The following is a 7774-nucleotide window of genomic DNA, read 5'->3' as shown; positions in this document are numbered from 1 at the left end:
GGTTTGCGGATTGGGGATTTCTTTTTACTGTTTACTGCAGCAGCCATTCAGTACTACTCCTACTCTGTAACTCTCCTCACTTGAAATTTGCCTCTCTCCCACTTTTGACTTTGCAAAATCCACAGAAACAGGCAAACTCTGGTCTCTGAGCAGGGCTGACCCTTTGGTAGATAAAACTGGCAGAAAGCTTGAGTTTGTCGAAACTAGAAGAAATATACCACTAGGAAAACAGCTTATGCACAAAGCAACGAATACTTCCTTTATTTTCATAGTCCCATGGGAGATGTACAGAGAGTGGGTGGGAAAGATCCGAATTTGTCAATTTGCTGGGGTGGGTTGAGAAGAAATTTGGGGTACTTTCCGTGGTTCATAAAACACAAGGTTTCATACACAGGAAATTGCCGAGAGGTCTGCTTTATGTTCTTTCCTAATTACAAACTAGAAGCGTTGACTTTCCAACATCCAAAAATCCCCCAAGTGAATCAAATAGAAGCAATGATAGGTCTTCCAAACCGAGCCAGAGGATAACAGCTAACATTTATTGAGCACTTAAGGTATGGCAAGCTCTGTGCTATGTGCTTTACCTAAACTGACTTGCTGAAGCCTCACACCTGTCTGAATCTGAAGTATTAAACGCTATTGCCATCCTGGCTTTACAGATAAGGAAATCAAGGCACAGAAAGGTTAAGTAACTTGAATGCTCACATGTCACACAATTATGAGTGGTGGGCAGGAAACAAGCCTGGGGAGCTTTATATATCACTGGACTCCCATAATCAGAGAACACATTTGACAAGATCACACTGATTTCAGTGAGCCTTTTCCGTGAAGATATCCTAGGCCAGTCTTAGAGTTACTATCACTGTGAAGTACTAAAATAAGTATCATTTATTTACTCTACAAATGCTCATTGAACACCTTCTATCTGCCACTTGCTAGGCAAGGGTATGCCAGTGTAATTACTAGTAACTATTTCTGATTGAATTAAATCCTTCATGTGCTTTATTTCATTTAATCCTCACAACTCTTTCAGGTAGGTTTTGTTATTATCAGGTAAAGAATTGATGTTGTAGGGTAGACAGAAGTAGAAATATAACACTGTACACATGAAACTTATATAAGTCAATGTTACTCAATTAAAAAATTAATTTAACAAAGAATGGCGGTGTAAAGAAATATTTGTCAAATACGTGCTGCCATAAACACTGCCATCATGGGTAGTGGAATCAGGATTTGGACGCAGTTTGATCTGACCCCAAAACCAATGCGTTAAAGACGAAGTAAAATTGTAGAAATCGGAGGTTAGCAATATGACGTGAAATTAGGGAAATGGAAAAAGAGGATACATAGAAGAAAAGTCTGAATTATACTATTTAAACATTTCCCTCAATATGCCCTGTTACAGCTCCTCATGAACAGACCAAACACCCTGTCACTCTGAGATGAGGTGTACAAATCTCCTGCCTTCTGCAGTTCACCAGTCACAGACACAGGACTCCTTCCAGCTTGCTCGTTGTCTCCTCTTCACAGTCTTCCAGGGACTAAACTTAGTGCATAACGAGATGACTTGAATGTACTCAGCCGGGTGATCCCTCGAAGAGTTAATATACATTTCATGTAAATGCAGATGGTGCCGGGAATCGTGAGAAACAGAGGACTAAATTAAATGATCCATATGTTCCATTAAGAAGGGTTTTTCAGCGACAGTAAGATGCCCGGACCGTGACAAACATTCTATAGACAATGAAGATGTTTCTGAACAATTCATAATTGTCCCAGTTATTCTGAAACAATTAAAATAGGTTTTGCCTTTGGGACACAGAGCCATGGGGTCCACTTTGAACTCGACCTGCCACCTTGTGGAAATTGGAGGCAATAAAAAACATGGCCCTTGAAAAATACACTGTAATAATATGATCTGGGCTAACATTTTTTGAGGGCTTACCATACGCTAGGCACTATGCTAACCATCTTTTTCTTTTTTTTTTTTTTTAAATTGAAGACCTTTATCAACAGGTACTTGCAGTTTGTTGACTTTTTTGAAAAAATCAAGCTGTAAACTTTTATTACAAATTAAAAATGAGATTCTTAAAAATCTCAACTTGACCAGATATGAAACAATTTAAACACCTTTAAAGGTGTATTGAGAAAAACCAGGCTTTTTTTTTTTTAAAAAAACACGTTTGTCATTACTAAAAAGAGACGTCTTTAGGTAAAAATAATAAAAAACCTCATGCTGCATAGATAATGCAGATAGCTCTAGTTATCTGGTCAGCAGGCAAAAAGCAAGCACTTAAGGTCTTCAGCTCCGATCTTTTGTTCATTGCTTATTGCTGCAATTTCATATTCATTTCTTCGTGTTGGATGACTAAACCGGATGATGGTAGAGATGGCAAGCCAGCATTTACTCAGCCCCGCCCTCCTCAGCCTCTGGAGCGGACGAATTCTCAGCTGGTAGATCTGCTGCTTTTGTCTCCTTGCCACCTTGTGGTTTAGGGTTTTCTGGGCGTCTGCGTCGGTAATTGAAGTTGCGGCGGTACCGACGTTGAAGGGGCCGCTGACCTTGGGTCTCATCGCCTCGATTTTCCTTATCTTCTTCACTGCCGTCCTCTCTGCGCTGTCTTTGGCGAGGAGGGCCCCTGCGGAACGGTGGTCTATAACCCCGATACATATTCTGTGTCACTGGTCTACCTTGTTCTCCTGCACCCTGGTCGTCAGCACCCTCCATCACGTCTCTCTCTGCACGGGAGGGTTGCAGCGCTGTGCTCGACGCCCATAGGGTCTCCGCATGCAGTAAGGTGGGCGCCGGCGCCTGCGCCTGCGCCTGCGGTAGGGCCGGCGCTGTCGGGCCTGGCCTTCGGGGGCACTCTCGGATCCCCGCGCCTTTTCCCCACTCTCACTCTTCTGGTAATTCCGCTGGAGGTTGCGTGGAGGGCCCCTGCGACGTGGAGAGCGGCTCTAGTGGTCGCGGTCTGCGGCACGTTTACCGCCTTGCGCCGGAACCGCCCCAGGGCCTGCATCGTTTGCTGCTCCGCACCCTCTTCTCCTTCAACGACATCAAACTCCGCGGTCTCCCCATCTCCGACACCGCGAAGGTACCTCCTGGGGTTCTTCTTCTTTATGGCAGTCCGGTGAACAAATGCATCTTCCTCGGTGTCATTCCTGTTGATGAAACCACACCCGTTTCTCACACTGAACCGTTTTGCTGTTCCCAAAACCTTCGCTGCGATGGTCTTCTCGTCCCCGCCGGCAGGCGCCGCCCGTGTGAGGCCGCCCGGGCCGCCGCGCCCTGCTTCGCCGCTGCCCGTCGTGCGGGGCTCGGGGGCGGCGGCGCTGAGGGCGGGGGCCGGCGGGCGGCTGCCGGGTCTCGGCCTCGCTGCTCGTGGCTGCGGCGGTGGTGACTTGGGCCCCCTGCGGCAGCTGCGGCTCCTCCCGGGCTGTGACGGTAACTAGGCCGGCGGCAGCGGTGAGGCTGCTCGGGGCTCTCTGCGGTCCGCTCTCCGGTCCAGCTACTGATCGAACTCTGTGCTAACTAACCACCTTTTAAATGTTTTCTTGTTTAATGATCAAAATAACTTTATGAGGTAGGAACTACCACTGTCCCCATTTTCAGGGTGAGGAATAGGTAACTTAGCAAGGTCAAGTAATTTGCCTACAGTCACAGATCTGGGCAGCATGACCCCAGGGCCCGTGCACTAAACCACGCACTGTCCTGGGCCCTATACAGCCCCTCTCATTCTCCTGTAGTATTTAAACATTTAAATAAATATTGCAGTTCTTTGGAAGGGTCAGTAACAACCTTCCATCTTGAGATAACCACGTTCCATCAGAATCATCAGAAACATACTTTTAGCAGCTACCAGCTGGCCCAATGCATAGGAGGCAAGAAGGATGAGAGTAGAGGGGTCGGAGGAGAGCTTTCCTTAGAGTCTTTCATTATCTCAAAGTTCCTTTCTCTTTGCAGGGTTCTGCCTACTGATCACCACTCCCTTCATGTTCTTATCTTTCTTCGTACTCACTCATGCACAAATACCATCTGACCTAGATCCTACACTTTGCTTTTCCCGCTGTGTAACCTTGGGCTAGTATCCTAACCTTTCTGAGCCTCATTTTCCTCATCTGTAAATGGCGATTACACTGACACATATAACCATGCTCTGAGAATAAATGAGATCTAAAATATCTAGCATAGTACTCAGCACATAGTAAGTCCTTGATTCATATATCCAACAAAAAATGATAATTTTACTCTCAATTCTACATCACGTTTGAACAGCATTCAATACTTTTCACAGTAACTCCAAGCATTATTTACTGTGCTCCTTACATCAACCTGGTGCAAATGGCAGGAAAGATCTACGACCCCACTTTACATATGATTGTCATTAAGATTTGTCATGTACCTACTCTGACTAGGGAACTGGGCTAGGAATTTAGAGATGTATAACATTTACAGTGACTTTCACAATGGTTTAGTAGTTATCCTTTTTTATGACAAAGTACACAGTGAATCACTGGTGAGATAATAGAAAACATATATATTGGTCTCTGCCCCTCATTCATGGCACTGAGCTCTTAAAACCCTTGTAATTTCCTAAGTGGTAAGAGCCCTAGAGTATCTTTCGTCCTAATATTTGGTCTTTGCTAATGAGGCGACTCTGGGTGGCTCCTGGATGAGGGCTGGTCATTGGAAAGACAAAGCCATGATTAGAAGCGTGTAATTTTCAGCCCTGCCCCTCAGTTTCTTGAGAAGGGAAAAGGGCTGAAAATGGAGTTAATGATCTCTCAAGCCTATGTGATGAAGCTTCTATAAAACTCCTATAGTCTGGGGTTCGGAGAGCTTCCGGGTTGGTGAACACATGGAGGTCCTGGGCAGGGGGTGGGGGGGTGGGCCTGGATGGGGCATGGAAGCTCCATGCCTCTTCCCACCCACCTTTGCCCTACACATCCTACACATCCCTTCACATCTAGACGTTAATCTGTAACCTTTACCATATTCTTTTGTTATAAACTGCTAAACATAAGTAAATGTTTCTCTGAGTTCTGTGAACCACTCTAACAAATTGGTCACACCCAAGGTGGAGGTTGCTGGAAACTCCAATCTTTAGCCAGTCAGTCAGAAGCACAGGTGACAACCTTGACTGGCACCTGAAGAGGGGGGTAGTCTTATAGGACTGAGCCCTTAGCCTATGGGGTTTGCTATCACCAGGTAGACAGTGTCAGAATTGAGTTGAATAGTAGGACATCCAGCTGGTATCACAGCATTGCTTCTCGGTGTGGGACCCACTCCCCATCCTCATCTCCACCCCAACCGCTGCCCAACATGGGAAACTGGTGATCAGAACCCATTAAAGAGAAAAACCCAAGGCCTTCCTAGTTTTGTGTTTTTCCTGTTACACTCTGCCCCTTACTGACTGGAGATGAAGGCTACTTCTATAGCCATAGTGGGGCACCATCACTTCAAGAAGCACAAAGGGAAGGGATCTAGATAAAATGATGCTTCCCCTACTTCCCCCAGGGCAATTTTGAGGCCTCCTAGAAATTATACTTATGAATATATGACTTACACAATGGAGTGATATGTAGCAGTCAAAAAAAATAAAACACATGACATGCAATGCTATAGATAAGTGCCTTTTATGTGCCAAGCACTTTCTAAACACTAGGGATATAGCAATGAATGCAACAGACAAAAATCCCTGCATTCCAATAACGAAGTTCTAGGGTTGAAAAGAACAGTGGCCTTGGAGTGGGATAAATTCTAAGGCAAAATAGTGGTTAATAGCCTGGACACTGTGAGTTGGGCTGCTTGGGTTTAAATCCCGGCTCTTCCAATGGGCAAGTTCCTTCATTTCTCTAAGCTTCCATTCCTGTATCTGTGAGTTAACGCCTACATTGGAAAGTTCCTTGAGGATTAATGATTTATCATATACTACACTGTTTAACGTAGTGCCTGATGTACAGTAAGCACTCAATGAGTATTAGCAATGATTTATTGCTTGGTGAGACACTTACTTACCAAATCACTTAAGCCAAAATCGTGAGGGCATACTTGACACCTGACCCTTTTGATTATTGTGTTCTGTCAATTTTACCTCCTAAATACTTCTTGAGTGTGTGTATTCCCCCCCCCTTCTTCTCCCTTGCCATTATCTTAGCTCAGACTGACGCTTCTAGTACTGATTAGAGAATTAATTTGCCAAGTGGGCTCCCTGCCTTTAGCTTTCTTCTCCCACACATTCCTCTTCCTTGATCAAAAATTTGACATCATTTCCCTGACTGAAATCCTCCTGGAATGCTCCTTCCATGACTCTCCCTTGCTTGTAAACTCTTTAGCACGGTCTGTGAGACCTTCATAATCTAGCCCCTGCCTATCACCGGTCACCTCCCCTTGTACTCTAAGCCTCCACCACATTGGTCTCTCTCCCTAAAGAGATTTTAAGCTCTTTGGGCAAAGGAAACGAGTCTTAGTTCCTCTGGTGTACCCAACACTTACTTAGCACAGGGTGTGTCACATGGTAGGTGAAGTCTACTGAAGAATGGTTGCAATGCTATCATGATCATTTTGATGTTGCTTGGTAATAAAAAATGATAACATGGTCATTGAACACTTGCCATGTCCAGGCACAGGGCTAAGTGCTTCATAGGCATCGTTTTACTTAATCTTTTTTTTTTTTTTAAAAGAAAACAAACCTATGAGAGAGGTAAGTGCTGTTAAGATGAGAAAACTTTGGTTTAGCAGGGTTTTTCGTAGGTCCCAGCATCACAGAGTGGTAAATGGTAGGGCAGGATGTTAAAACCTGGTATGCGGATTCTAAATCCCTGTGCTTTGTTCCCATATGCATTTTGGAAATCTCAGAATGAGAAATAACTTCTCCATCTTTCTGAAAGGTCTCAGAAATGTTGACCAGTGGAATCCATTGATTAAAAGTTCTGGACATCACTATTTCTGTTTCTCATACAACTAACATTTCTGTTTTAGTTCAGACTAATAACTCCAACTAGAATTTTTTACCTTATATATTTCCTTTTAGTCTAGGTATTTCATCCTAGGTCCCTTTCAAAGGTAACATGAAAGATTTGTTGAAATGTGTAGTTTTGCCAATTTATTTTAGAGGAAAAAGATATCTTAGAAACTTGATTCTAAACACCCCTTCTGGGAAAGTAGTATTTAACATGAAACAACCACAATTCATGCTTGCCATTCAGATGGGCAATGGTTAGGTCAGTAGTTCAGCAGATGTTTTCTAAAATAAATTATTATGCATTGCCACTGCTCTAGCTTGATCAGACGAGAAAGGGGAAGCCAGGATTACATACATCTTCGTTTTTATTCCTTTCTTAAGGAAGAATGTGATTAATAAGATGACAGACAAATGGAAGCAGCAACAGCTTTGTAACAAAAACATGTTTTAAAATATCATTAGTTGTCGGTGCCAGGTACCAAACAATGCTGGTTGATGATAACAACAAACCGATTCCCTTTTACAGAGGCAAGAACTTGTATTACACTGTTTTGCATTTAATGTTTTAGAACTGTACAAAGAGTCTCACTTCCAAAGCAGAAATATAATTTGGATAGTATTAGCTGATCCTTAATATCATTTAAAAATTTCATTTAACAATGGCTACATTATGATGAGATATTCTACGATAATAATCACTTTTTTGTTGTTATTATTATGGAACAGTGAAAAGTTCTGTTAGGAAAACAGTTTGCTCTTGACACTTGCTTGTACTTGTAAATACTGCGAGAAAGAAGTAATTAGAGCTG

At 43.4% G+C, this 7774-nt stretch overlaps 1 pseudogene; it reads right to left on the bottom strand.

Annotated features, from left to right (window-relative positions):
- Positions 1 to 1006: 1006 nt before the first annotated feature.
- Positions 1007 to 5443, bottom strand: LOC102993126 (Y-box-binding protein 1-like; annotated as a pseudogene).
- Positions 5444 to 7774: the final 2331 nt, after the last annotated feature.

This window comes from Physeter macrocephalus, chromosome 7 (assembly GCF_002837175.3).
Source record: "Physeter macrocephalus isolate SW-GA chromosome 7, ASM283717v5, whole genome shotgun sequence".
NCBI classification, from domain to species: domain Eukaryota; kingdom Metazoa; phylum Chordata; class Mammalia; order Artiodactyla; family Physeteridae; genus Physeter; species Physeter macrocephalus.
This window is presented reverse-complemented; position numbering and strand designations above follow the sequence as displayed.